Genomic DNA, 8,090 nt, shown 5'->3' with positions numbered 1-8,090 from the left:
AGAACGAAAGGGGCAGATGAAGGTATCATAGGTATTTGTGCATATAGTGGATAGTATATAATAATTTGACTATTGATCTGCGAAATTAACTTGAACGTGCTTTAGTACAGTTATGTTAAAACAAATTGAAAGATCGAGTGCAATCGATTTTAATATGTTAAAGGTTGACCATGGACTGACTTCGAACTATTTTCTCAACTGCAAAACTATATTGTTTAGGAAATCACTTACCGTTTCCTCTTCGTCCGGAGATGTTGAAGTACAAGGTGGTTGTAGTCGTGCTCTATATGTGATATGATAAGATAAAAAATCAATAAACTGTTCGCATATTATTAATTTTCAAAGGAGTTTATGCCAAAATAGTATATTACAATCAATTGTTAAACGTTAACGAAAGTATGCGATATATATTGCACGACTACCTGTTTATTTTAAAAGTATTTGGAACAAAACATCTTTGATTGTTGAGTAAAAAACCCAGTCAAATAATTTATATTCAGAGTGCATTAGGTTTTTTTCTATGATCTATTGTATGTAAGTTATTCTTAACAATGTGGTATTCTTCGTCAAACATACCGTTTGGTCTTAGGTGTTTCGTCATTTATGTTTATTAGATTGTGAGAACGGGTCGCCTTCTGTGCTTTATGCTGATTACTGCACGAATCACACAGCTGTGTTTCGCACTCTTGACATTGAAGAATTGCTTCAGTTTTAACTTTTTGAATAAGACACAGGTTGCAGAAAGGTTTGTATCCTGTACCAAAATTTCCCCCTTCGTTTTTATCCGGATATGCAGAAACGTCTAACAACGTATGCGAGTTCGTTACGGGCAACGCATTGTGGATCGATGAACACAGTGCACACAAAAGATCGTTGTCACAAACAGGACAGAACGTCATAGCAAAGGCGGTTTTGCGTTGAACATTGCATGGTCCACAAAACAGCTGCGCTTTCCTTTGACTGGCGGTGTCCTCTATATCCTGGAATCCGCGTTTAATACCAGCCTGTTCTTTTTCCATCTCATGCGTTTTTATGCCACCGTCAGAATATTTTTCGACATTGTTTAATGCGTCTGGATATCGATTTTTAATAACTTTGGCGTCTTCTGGATTTAAATCCTCCGCCGAGTCCGTCAGATCTACGAGTATAATTTCCCTGGGTCTGGAGTCTGATGACGAATCAGAGTCGGTATCACATTCCTCTGATAACGGCTTCTTATTAGCATTTCGCATTTCGCATATTATTGCTTGTTTTTGATTTTGATGTTGGTTTAGCCCCTGAAAAAATAACAATAAGTTCTGTTTATAATAATAAGAGTCGTGTTCTGAGAAAACTGGGCATAATGCATGTGCGAAAAGTGTCGTCCCAGTTTAGCCTGTGCAGTCCGCACAGGCTTATCTGGGACGACTCTTTCCGCCTAAATTGGATTTTGCTTAGAAGAGACTTCATTTAAACGAAAATTATCATAAAAGCGGAAGGAATCGTCCCTGGTTAGCCTGTGCGGACTGCACAGGCTAATCTGGGACGACGCTTTACGCACATGCATTATGCCCAGTTTTCTCAGAACGCGACTCATTAAATTTAGTAGTATATAGTTCCTATTCCTACTAACGCTATTTTGAAATATGTGTATTGATGTACTTTGTAACTGTGTATTCAATAATATTGTTTACTCGACAAATCGCGTTTCAGAAGTATAAAACGATTAGAATAAAAAACATGCTTAAATCATTGCGAAAGCGAAAGTTCACGAAACGAAAGTGGAAGTTATTTACATTTAAGTTTAATTAATCGATTTTTTTACATTACGCACAGCCATCAGCTTATAGGCTGACTAATGGCAGCTATTTAAACATATCATCGCTACCACAAATGTTTTGTTACATTGAGGTAATACTTAAAGTTGATAATGAATTCAAATGTCAAGGCCAAGGGTATTCTGTTTTGAACACATCGTTAAGCATTCTTGTACAACATGAACTTTAGAGAACTGAGGCGAATAATTTTATTTCGTAAATAACCGAATGCGCTATGCGCTGCATGAGTAGCTTTTAGTGCGCCAGGTATTATCGCGCACACTAAATGCTATGTGCTTTTGTTGTAAAAACATGAAATTATGTAGACAACAACTCATAAATGAATTTATGTGTACGTATATTGCATATAGTTAATGTTACACAGAACAATAAAAGTTTGGTTGTCTGACTAAGTTACGTTTTAAATGCTTACCTTTCGAAAACTATGTCCGAAAACAGATGAATTAAAATTTCAAATAATTAAGACGATTTAAGCTGCACACAAAGAACTCTTCTCAATAGGGGAGGTTACCGTATTGGTGATTCTGAACAGGGTTACCTCGTAGTAGATATGAAGGATCCATATCGTGTTCTATTTTTGAAGTTTTCAATGAAAACCAGCATGAGAGTTTCTAGCAAATTATATCATTAATTTACCATTTATTATCACCATGTTATTGTTAAATCATTTTCCATCCCTGTTCATATGCACGAAGAGCTAAAATAACAACATGTAAACTAATTTTCGAAAAATATTAACACTGTGAAGAAGATCATTTTCTATTTTTATTAATTATAATCTATGATTTTGTATTTTTCCGTCGAATAAAAAATAATTCCACTAAGATACAAGATATGTTTGTTTGTTGTGTTTTCTTATCAGTAATATAACCACAGCCACATTTTAGCCGAGGCAGTTGGTGAGGGATGTGGGTTGGGTTGTTCTGGCAGTATGCAATATTTTCCTGTAACACATAAGGTTCCTTTGCAGACAATTTTGACTGAACGTCACATCGATGGGAACATAAAAAATGATCATGCCTAATGTATGCTTGCATTCTTATGACTTAATTGCCATTAGTGCGATCACTTTTTCTCTTGAAGAATATGTTTTGTTTACATTTGAATTAGTTACTCAATAGCACTATCAGTATGAAACATAATCATGCTACTTCGTTTAAATTCGCCTGTGCCGTATTGACCAAAACTTGATTTTGTTAATGATATTAATTATTTATGTGACCAGCTCTGAAGTGTCGGCTGATACAATTGTAACCGCTAGTATCAACACGTATACGCATACAACGCATTATTGATCGCAATTTTTATCAATATTTAAGAAATTAAATAAAGTGCAAGATAACATGAAAACAAGCTTATTGAAAAAAGATATGTGTGTGTTTCTGCAGATACACACACGGTTTACGTTTATGTCACTAGATATAATTTTTCGATGCAATAGTTTTAATTAAAACAAAACACTGACATTATTTTGTATGAAAATGACATGGCTTTTGTTTCCACTTTAACTGCCATGTGTACTTTTTATTTCAATATATGATATAATTGTATCTAATAATGGACGCAGTTGTTAATACATCAAATTAGGCAATAGCTAACTGAAAGCCATGTCTAGCTTTTTATTTCGCATTATTAAACAATGTCTTCTAAAAAGCTGTAATGAACATTATCATATTTTAGGTGTCATTATATAAATGCACCGGTGATGTACAAATGCAAGTCATTATATAGGTCTTCCACACAATAATTAATTTTATAATACTTATTAATGAGATCTTATTGGTTATGAAAATGCTCGTTACGCTGCGCTCACACATTTGACATTTAGTCATGTATTCGACACAGCTGACTGCTTGATTGTGCATATGTAGATTTTTGCATTAGTTAGAAGAAACTTATCGGTTAAATCCGAGACTCGCGTGCGCATTTATACATTTTTAGACCTCTTATCACTTGATTGCGAATGAGATCACAGAGCAGGTTAATTTGCAAAAGCTTGGTCGTTGAAAGGTTTATTTACTATGCTCATAATACCTGCAAGCTCTTAGGCAGATATAGACACTCTCGTGCAAGCAGTTTGTTTACATCAGCTGACTTGTGCCGACGGTTACTTTACATTTAAATTGTAGTGTTCTACTTTATGATTATTTCATAGGTTAATTTATTTATTTTTTTTATTTTATTTTTTATTATTCAAACATAATGTACCTGAAGGTATGAAATTATGCCAACATACTTAACTTGTACAAAAAGCGCTAAAATGACAAATTTGCAAATTCTAAATGTATGCCAGGTTATGCCTTTAGGCACAAAATTGTGGTTCTACGTCTTCTAAATATATGCCTGTATGCACAAATTGTGCCTGTAGGTCTACATATATGCCCATAGGCACAAATGTGTGCTTGTACTTTAAAATTCAGGCCAGTAGGCACAAAATTGTGTCTGTACTTCTAAATATATGTCTGCAAGCTTATGTTTTGTACCTGCAGTTATACTTACTCAACTTTGACCCAAGTGGTAAGTCATATTATTATTTCAAAGAAATGTGATAATACAAAGGAAGCATGTAAAAAAAATTACTTGCATCTAAAGAGACCTTTGCTATACAATATTGTTCATGTTGTATATGCAACACTACACATCAATGACATTGTTGCACTTGAATTATTTATCATAAACAGAATAATAATTGCACCATAAACAATCTTTTTAGAGCTACTTAGCGACAACTTCGACAAGACAATGTCAGCATTACAAATGTTTGGTTTATTTTTATAACATTAGTAAACGATATCAGGAAAACTGGTAATAAACATGTTATTACTTAGGGGAATTATTAAATAAGATACACAATATATGAGGAATGAACCCTTAACAAACCTTAAATTATTCCATAGTGATATTTTTTTTTTTCCTGTTTAAATGTTTTTATTCATTCATAATATATACATATACACACAATTTACAATGGCATGTTCGTTCATATACTTAAATTACCATATGTAATGTGTTTTCGCTATATTAATACAATCATTACTCAAGCTGAATTAGGATCGTACTTCCTTCAACCTTTTTACCTTTTTTACTTAACTTTAATAAATATTTATGTATAGCACAATAATATTAAGCGTTAATTCTTAAACAAGAAAAGGATCAGATTACAACAACTATGGCTACAGTGTTCAAAGAGATAAAGAGATAAAACATAGTACATTTGCTAATGTCGTTAAAAATTGACCTTTTTAACAAAGTTTAATTTTACAATTTTAGTGCAGATTACAACACAATTGATATAAACTTTATGATCAAATTGCAAACAACATAGTAATACAAGAAAAGAGTCATATTTACAACTACTATGGTTACAGTGTTCAAAAAAATAAAACCTAGTACATTTGCTAGTGTCATTAAAAATGGACCTTTTTAACAAAGTTTGATTTTACACTTAGAGTGCAGTTTACAACACAATTTATATAAACTTTATGATCAATATGCAAACAACATAGTGACACTTGATTAAGAAAACACATTTTGCAGGTTTCATATATAATGCGAGTTAATAACAGTTATTTTTGTTATTCATGCAATTATGAATTACATATTAATCTTATAACTATCCAAAAAAATCCTTTATTTGATTCATTTGTTGTGTTTTCATATATATTTAAAGATAATTTTAGGCTAGCCTTAAATCCCTGAAAATGTGGAATTACTTCTTTCCTTTTGCATTCAAAAATGTACTTTTTAACTTCCATGAAAAGAATAAAGCAGTTATCATTTACGTTTGTATCACCAAGAAGGAACATTTTGCTGTTTATTACTATTTGTATATTTGCGTGTTTTAAGCTATCCGAGATATCTTTAATAAGTATTTTTACTGTGTTACAATCCCAGAATAAATGGGTAATTGATTGTTCTAACATTTTGCAAAAAGTGCATGTTTTACTATCGGACAAGCCCATTTTAAAAAGGAGTGAGTTTGTTCCCAGTATTCTGTGGATAATTCTAGTTTGTAACCATTGAATATATGTATTATTCGTTTTTTAAACACTTGTCCATGGACATTTTTCCATTGTATGGAGTCATCTGCAAAGTATTCATTCCATTTTGTTTGGCATGTGGGGATTTCAGAGTTCTCTTTTAACATATTGTATAGTAACTTATTACAAGAATTCAGAATGATAGGTTTTATATAGGTCGACAAAATGGGATATGAATATACTTTATAATCTTTTAATTTTACATTTTGCACCGAGACAATGTATGTGGAAAGAACCTTTTTTATACCTTAATAATGTAAAAAGTTTACCGGTTTATTCATTTTGGCTTGTAGCTCTTGCAGTGACAAAATCTGCCCACTGTCTTTAATAATATCTTTAACAAACCGAATGCCATCATCATACCAATATTTCCAAAAAATGTATTTATAGTTGATTAATAAACAGTTATTAAAAAACAAAGGCATATCTACAAGTTTATCAACAGAGTCAATATTAATACTCTTAACAAAGTCAGAATATATTGTTAAAACATCTATCCAAAAAGCGTTGGTTATATTTTTAACAGCTGAAATTGCGTATAAACTGCCTGTATTACATAGTATATTAAAATCTATTAACTTTCCACCCAAGGATGTAAATTTGTTCTGGCCTTGAATAACTTTTCTTATCCATGATAATTTTAAACTTTTCATAAATGCATTTATGTCCACCATTTTGAGTCCCCCTTCATCAAAATCTTTTGTTATGACTTTTGCTTTAATTTTTGAAGGCCCTTGCCACACAAATTTGAGTACTTTATCATTTAAAACTTTACAAATAGCCTCTCCGGGTTGTGGCAAAGAGACAAACAGGTGAATACACATTGGAAGTATCAAGGTCTTAACAACAGTTATCCTACCTAAGGGAGTTAGCTCTCTTCTGTTCCAATGTGCAATGATATTTTCTAATTTAACTAATTTGTCATTATAATTTAGCTCAATCATTTTAGGTAGATCAACATCGAAATTTAAACCTAATAATTTAAATTGGGTACATCCCCACACTAGTTTTCATCTTGTTTTTATGGACCGTGTGCTGTATTTTAAAGATCCTATCCAGACAACATGAGTTTTATCAAAGTTTACATTCAGGCCTGAATATTGTGAGAAGGAGTGCAACAATTGTAATGCAGTATTCAAGGTTTCTTCCGACCCGTCCATTAATAAATAGGTATCATCAGCAAATTGTGATATCTTATATTCTTCATTGTCAATTGTTATTCCCTTCATTTGCTTACATTTTCTTATTCTAATAGCTAGTATTTCTGCACAAAGGATAAATATATACGCTGAAATAGGGTCTCCCTGACGACAACCTCGTCCTATTATAAAGAAGTCTGACAAAAACCCATTCAACTGGACCGCATTTTCCATATTATTAAAAAAAAGCGCTATCCAGTTCTTAAACATTTGCCCAAAGTTAAAAAAATCAAACACTTGTTTTATAAAACTGAATGATAAAGTATCGAACGCTTTTTCGAAATCAATTAGCATCAACAGGCCAGGGATTTGGTTGCACTCAGTATAACTCATAATATCATATAATAATCGTGAGTTATCTCCCATGTACCTGCCTTTAATGAAACCAGTTTGGTCATTATTCACTAATTTGTTTAAGGTTGACTTAAGTCTGTTAGCTATCGTTCCTGATGCTAATTTATAAACTGTGTTCAGCAGGCAAATTGGTCTCCAATTTTTTAAAAATTGTTTAGGCTTACCCTCCTTTGGAATACAAGTTATAATTCCCTGCTTTTGAGTTATTGAGAGTGACCCTATATTATATGAATAATTAATGCTTCTTACCACAAATACCCCCAATTTTTTCCAAAAAACTTTAAAGACATTTGCTGAGAATCCATCGGAGCCTGGACTTTTGTCATTTTTCATGTGTTTAAGCGTTAATGACACCTCTTGTAAGGAAAGAATACCCTCTAACATGTCCGCCTCTAAATTTGTTAATTTGGGCAATTCATCATTTTTAAATTCATTTTTGAGATCAGGGTTGGTTGTGGGTTGTTCTGAATATAAACTTTTGTAAAAGCTGTTTGCTTTCTTAAGAATATTTTCAGGTTCATATATAAATGTTCCATCTTCTCTCTGAATACAAGATATATTTTTTGAAAGAAAATTACGTTTTTCCAAGTTACAAAACATTTTAGTAGGTTTTTCTCCATTATCTATCCAGTCTGAACGGGAACGTATAAAGCAACCCTTCATAGTTTCTTGTCTAATAG

Source organism: Dreissena polymorpha, chromosome 9 (assembly GCF_020536995.1).
Source record: "Dreissena polymorpha isolate Duluth1 chromosome 9, UMN_Dpol_1.0, whole genome shotgun sequence".
NCBI classification, from domain to species: domain Eukaryota; kingdom Metazoa; phylum Mollusca; class Bivalvia; order Myida; family Dreissenidae; genus Dreissena; species Dreissena polymorpha.
This window is presented reverse-complemented; position numbering follows the sequence as displayed.